This window comes from Syngnathus acus, chromosome 9, assembly GCF_901709675.1.
Source record: "Syngnathus acus chromosome 9, fSynAcu1.2, whole genome shotgun sequence".
NCBI lineage: Eukaryota > Metazoa > Chordata > Actinopteri > Syngnathiformes > Syngnathidae > Syngnathus > Syngnathus acus.
In genome coordinates, this window is record NC_051094.1 from 411,472 (window position 1) to 417,779 (window position 6,308).

Below are 6,308 nucleotides of genomic sequence, written 5' to 3' on the forward strand. Positions count from 1 at the left end.
CACCTCGCTCCCTCCCTCCCTCCCCTGTGATTCTCACTAGGAGGGCTGGCAACCAGCCATACACGGTAAGGCCTTCCTCCGATGGTCTTCCCTTCTTGGCAGAACGCCCAGTGTGTGTGTGTGTGTGTGTGTGTGTGTGTGTGTGTGTGTGTGTGTGTGTGTGTGTGTGTGTGTGTGCGTGTGTGTGTGTGCAGTGAAGGGGCCAGCCAGCTTCCTCATAATCGTTGCCATTCAGCACCTCGTCAGAGTGTGTCCGTGTTTACATGAGAGGGGTCATGGAGCAGGCAACAACTCTCGCTCATTCCTTTTCCCTATACACACACACACACACACAAGCGCTCCTACGACTTGAAACTTTTGCCAGCTTACAACACGACGTAATAAATTTGCCACAGGTCCTACTTGGTCCATCTAGTCAATGTGAGTGTAAGGCTCCATATTGTTTGTGCAGTTTGTAATGGCAGCATAACAAGCAGCCTCCTTTTTTGATGGGCGATTTGGCTTCAAGTAGTAAAACGGGACAGCTCAGTCATCGCACGGCTGTAAATCACGCTTTTTTTTAATCTTTTTATTCGATTCATTCTATTTATTTTTTATTTTATGCACTGATCGGTTGGCACTTTTTAAATTTCGTTGTACATGTGTGACAATGACAATAAAGATCTATTCTATTCAACGACAGGTAACCATGGCAACTGCGCCGCAACTTGATTTGCCCCACAGGTAGGAAGAATCCTGTTGGAAAACACGGCAATCGATAAGAAGCCTTCATTTAGCAACATTACGCTCATAAAATTGATCATTGGGAACACTAGCAGGAATTTGACAATAAAAATTGTCAAAATGTTGTCCAATAACGCGCCGACAATTACCGTTGACATCTTTCAGCATTGAAGTTGTCTGATACAACACCATACTTAAATTGCTTTAGCACGTTGATGTCAGCGTATAATAGACGCCGTACACGCCAGGCCACTGGAAATATTTGACCCAAAATGAGACGAGTCGAACTGATCACAATAGTTAAGACTGGTCATGCCTGGTTTCATTGATGAAATAAGCAGTAGAATAAGTCCATTTTCTTTCAACCTACTGAGCCACGCAGTCAAAGTTTGAACATTGAAGAACAAAAGCAATGGATACATGCAAAGCTTTGCGATTTACGGCCTGCCGGTGGTGGCAGTTGGGGCGAGCCACGAGGAGGGCAACCAGTACCACAGGTTTGCGAGAAGCCATTACAAAGGCAGAAAAGATTCCCCTGGCATGGAGGAATGTGGCTCGTTCTCTCTCACATCCCCTCTGTAATCTGTTATTCTTTTTTTTTTTTTTCTTCCCCCTCTAATAGGTACCCTCTGCACTCCTCCCCGAGGGCCCGTGGGCCATTTGCATGCTTGGGCTAGGTGTGTGTGTGTGTGTGTGTGTGTGTGTGTGTGTGTGTGTGTGTGTTGTGTGTGCGTGCGTGCGTGTGAGCAGTTGAACTGTCTGTTTGAATCCCAAATAGCCCAGGGACGTGCCAGCTCAAAAATGATGAAAGGTCTTCAAGTGTGGCCCTGACTAGCTTTGGGGCTGTCTAAATAGTATTAGCATCCAGCCTGTCACACAGTTAATATTCATGCTCCTGCTACCTGACTCTCGCTGAGGGTTCTTATTGACACATGCCTCGTCAACCGGTTCCTGCCGCTAATGCGCGTGATGGCTTTTTGGCGTACGCGTGTGCCAAAAGAGATTTGGAACCCCTTACATTCACACAACTTCTGCTCCGTTTTTTGTTGTTGTTTTTTTTGAATTCCGTTTGTCCGGCCAGATTTTAAGTACACGTCCAACATTTTCAAGTCACTGACATTCGTTTTGATGTGTCGATTCAAAATATAAAGATGATTATTGGACGAAACCTAAATTGTGACTTCATTATGGAATGCAGGCTGGAATTTAATACTAACTAACTTGCTTCTAGTATCCAAATGTCATTCATCACACAGAGAGCCCGGCACTCGTTAGCAGCTCGGCTCAAATGAGCTCGTGCAAACGACACGTTGCGCACATACTCAGACATTGTCGCCGTGTTTTAGTCAAACACCCGATGAGAGCGAAGACGGTGCAAATGTGATGAAACAAATGAGGTTTGAATGTTTGCATAACAAAACAGCAGACTTGATGTTTTGTATCTTTTTTTTTTTGCATTATTTTCCTGGTATGTTGCTGAAGACAAAACAGCAGCATTGAGCTTAGCGCTACTCGAGTGATTCTCCAAGCAGATTAGGATGCCTGCTTGCCTGCTTGCCTGCGTGGCTGCCTGGCTGCCTGCCTGTCTGCCTGCCTGCGTGGCTGCCTGCCTGCCTGCCTGCCTGCCTGCCTGGCTGCGTGGCTGCCTGGCTGCCTGCCTGTCTGCCTGCCTGCGTGGCTGCCTGCCTGCCTGCCTGCCTGCCTGCCTGCCTGCCTGCCTGCCTGCCTGCCTGCCTGCCTGCCTGCCTGCCTGCCTGCCTGCCTGCCTGCCTGCCTGCCTGCCTGCCTGCCTGCCTGCCTGCCTGCCTGCTTGCAGGGGATCGGGCACACGCAAGCATAGCGCGCGACAATACATCAAGCCAGATTCCCTCTCCGCTGTGAGACACACACACGCACAAAGCACACGCGGCGCTACGTTGTAGATGAATGTTATTGAGTTGGATTATTTTTTTTTTAACAGTAAGAAAGACCGATGGACGGACCCACCTGGGCAGAAATTGCAGTGCGCCACATATGGCACAGTTTGCTCTATGTACTGACAGCACAGCCCAATGTTTACAAAAGGCATAGAAATGAAGGCCAGCCTGACCGAGCCGGCGTGAGGGAGCTCGGGCGGGCGTCCCACAGGGCCACGGAAGATCTCTGGCTTTCCGTGCTCCAGAGGAGTTAGGTGATCTATATTCATTGGCTTGCTATGGCCAGGCCTGCTGTCACGGCCTGCCTGCCCACCCCCTCCCCATGGGGGACCAGGCACCGGTGTGTACTAGTAATGCATGCCTGTGTGTGTGTGTTTGTGTGTGTATACACACTTGCCTCTGATGGCACTAATGCTGCCTGACAAAGACGAATGAAGCCAGACCACCCGCTTTGAGCAAGCGGAGCTCCGTCAGCCAGCATCAGGGACTATTCTGCATAAAAATAAAACCAAAAACATACTGTAGCAAACAGTCAAGGAGGAGGAGGATTTAGAAGAAGTGAAGAGCATTGGTTAGAGCAGGCACGTCACACTCATTTTGGCGGCAAGTCACGTAGCTCTGAATGACTGGGAAAATAGTGGATGTCTATAATCAGGATTGAACCAATCAACATGTCGACTTTACTACCCAGCATCAGAAAACATTCATTGCTAATCTAGCATGTGGTCTGGAATTGGCCGATGGAGGACGTGAAAGCGGAAAGTTGTGATTTTAAAAACACCTTTGAGAAAGAAAAACGACAAGCAGGCTTCGTGGAGCGCTTCATCATTTCTATACACGTAGAAAGGAAACAAAAACGGTGTATGTGTCACGTGGATGTCATCTGTTACAGTCGTCATCATAGTAATTGATTGGACGCTCTTTCTCGAAGATGGCGGCCCACTTTGCAGGGGAAAGACTCGTGAAGGAGAGAGGAAGGAAGGAAGGAAGGAAGGAAGGAAGGACAAGCGGGTGATTGCGCCAGTGATAATGGTGTCGGCCGGGCCGCCAATCAAAGAGGCCGTGATGATGACCACTTGTTTTGATGATGGATCCAAGCAATATTCCTTCGTTGTTTTGCGCTAACATCATGTGACAAAAGTTGTTGAGGTGCTTTGCACTCAGAGAGCATCAAGCTAATTCTCAACTGGCAACACACCAGCCCGCAAAGGTTGAGCTGTCCATTTTCTGCTATGCAGCGTATGATGTAACATGACATCCAAGTACCGTTAGCGATTTAGCTGACGAGGGTCACGGCTGAGCTAGCTGCTGCCTATTCCGCACGGTTTGGAGCGAGAGCTCAACCTAGACTAGTAGTTAGTTGCCAGCCAATCTGGGCAATTGATTCTTTTTTTTTTTTCCAATGTTTAAATGCAGGCTACTTCCTGGTTCATGGAGAATGACGTCACGGCTTTCTTACTCCATCTTACTCACCAGCCAAATTGGGGCAATGGGAAAGAAACGGAAAGATAAATGGATTTATCATATTACACATGACGTGCGTCTTCCAAATTTGATTGAATGGACTGGCACTGGCTTTTGAAAAACAGCCAGCCTCCCATCTCTTTTCTTTCGTTCTGCTCGCAACACAGATGACAAAATGAGGACATTGTGATTTGAAAGCATCAAAACTCGCCCCCCTGCGGTCAGCCTTGTGTGTCAAATAGCAAAAGCGCGGCCGGCGGCAGCAGCGGCGGCGGCGTCAGCGCCGCCGCTGCTGCCGCCGTGATTCAATGCGGGCAGCCAGCGAGATGGCGGCGCGCTCCGGGGCGGCAGCGTGTTAAATGAAAGAGAACCAAGGTGAGATGATAACAACGACCCTGGTAAAACGTCCGCCTAGCGAACGCCTATTTGTGTAGGAAATGAATGCATGTAGAGTGAGTGTCACGTCAGAGCACTCCAAGGATTCATGTCCATGAATGATGATTAGCAAATGATTCTATCAGCTTGTTAATAAATCATTTAGTGCCGCTTCGCGGGATCTGGGCTGGATTAGATGAGAAGAGGGTGGGGTGGGGGTGGGCTGTTCAGAACGTGAGCAAAAGAGGGAGGGAGTGGGGGGTGCTGGAGGTGGCTGCAGAAACACTAATGACACCCAAGGCCTCTTTGGGTGCTTTTACTTGAGATAGAAGATGTCATTGCTGCAGGTGCAATGCATCTTGGGACACCTTTCTTTCTCCAACGTCATCAATCCAATGACATATTTACAAGATAAACGCAACACAAGTGTTTGGCACGCTCAAACATGGCGAATACAAATTCTTGATTATTTGCATCACTGATTCATCCATTAGAAACCTTGCTTCATTCGATCATTTGATTTTCTTCGCCGTACAATGACAAGTGCAGCTGATGTGTTCGCAAACGTTGATCTGATATACGTCAACGCATAAAGGTTAGCTAATATCTGACACATCATACATATGATGACCACACCTTCCATACCACCCTACCCTACCCTACCCTACCCTACCCTACCCTACCCTACCCTACCCTACCGGTTCCATTGACGAACGCTAAAGTCACGCTCCCAAGCTGGAAATGGAACAAAAGCTTCAAAGCCCTGCAGTCAAATAACTTTGAGATGTTGCCGCCCGCGCCTTCAAATATGTCTCCGAGACCGTGTCGAACCCGCAGAACCTGAAGGCTCGTCTGCGCCAAAGCGGCGATGCAACCATTAACCCACCCGCCTGGAGTGAGGGGAGAGGAGATGCTTACGCCCGTAGGCTGATTACTGATGACCATTTTACTGCCGACTCGGCTAAAACCGCGGAGGCTCAAGGTGGGCCGCTTGGACGTGATTGTGCAGATTGGATTGCAGACGAGGCTACGCTACGGGGTTCATTCCGAGCCCACTCGGGCCAAAGTGTGCGCTATTATCTTATTTTCTCATGGGGGGGAAAAGTCCATGAGGGAAGAGGCCCAAATATGACATCACGTGTTGGGATTCCCTCACATTAAAAAGAAGAAGAAGAAGAAGAAAAAAAAAAGCGCTTAACCGCCTTTGAATGACTGCAGGTGAAAGGTCAAAGGAGCCTGGAGCCACTTGCTGTTAGTAGATGCAAGTTTGTGTACTCATGAAGTCAAAATTGCTGATTTGACTTTTAATCCACTGTGCCAGTGTGTGTGTGTGTGTGTGTGTATATATAAAGCCACTGTGACAATACTAAAATCCATTTCTGTATGTTTGCTTGTCCCCTCGAGGTAGTTGATGGTTTCATAGCCTGCCCGCTTATTGCCTGGGCGCTACAGTGCAGCGCGCACATGCTCGGCCGTGCCGTAATGAACTTGCCGTTTATTGCTTTGGCAGTCAAAGCAAAGAGGCCACTTCCCATCTTCAAGCCTCTGCTGCCAGTGTGAAAGGGCCTCCTTCAAATGGCATGTTCAAACATTTGCAGAGAATCAGTCAGTACGACTTGACACCTCCTTGATACACATTCTGCTTCACGATATTCCCTCATTGAAATAGATCAGTGGGGGAATAAGAAATGCCAGAGCGGTGCGTCTTCTGATCAGCAGCCACCTCCTCCCACGCCACACCAGATCAATAATCATTAACAACATCACTATATATGTCATGTTAATTACACACAGTACATAGCATTTGCAAAGCATCACATGTAGGGGATG